Here is a 297-nt window from a genome sequence, read left to right on the forward strand (position 1 = left end):
GTCTCTGTGGCGCAATCGGTTAGTGTGTTTGGCTATTAACCAAAAGGTTGGTGGTTCAATCCCACCCAGGGACCTAATTTCCCTTGTTATCAGATTTTGGTGATCTTTAAGTAGACAAGTCAAAATTTCAAACCCCCTGTTACGGTGTAGGGTACCTGGCCTTCTCTGATGTAATCAGAGTTAGATTTGATTCAGTGATTTTATAAAAACAGCTAGGAAGCACAATTTAGCAGTGGGTTGCAGAGAAAAAAAATATGCTGGCAGAAAAATCCAATTGAGTGATTAAACAGCTCTTCA

The 297-nt window shown here is 40.1% G+C and overlaps 1 non-coding gene across 1 annotated transcript; it reads left to right on the plus strand.

The window, feature by feature from the left end:
- On the plus strand, nucleotides 1-74 carry TRNAN-AUU (transfer RNA asparagine (anticodon AUU)). Its single transcript has one exon. It is a non-coding gene; the product is annotated as a tRNA-Asn (tRNA).
- The last annotated feature ends 223 nt before the right edge of the window (nucleotides 75-297 follow it).

Source organism: Pseudophryne corroboree, unplaced genomic scaffold, assembly GCF_028390025.1.
Source record: "Pseudophryne corroboree isolate aPseCor3 unplaced genomic scaffold, aPseCor3.hap2 scaffold_826, whole genome shotgun sequence".
Classification (NCBI taxonomy): Eukaryota; Metazoa; Chordata; class Amphibia; order Anura; family Myobatrachidae; genus Pseudophryne; species Pseudophryne corroboree.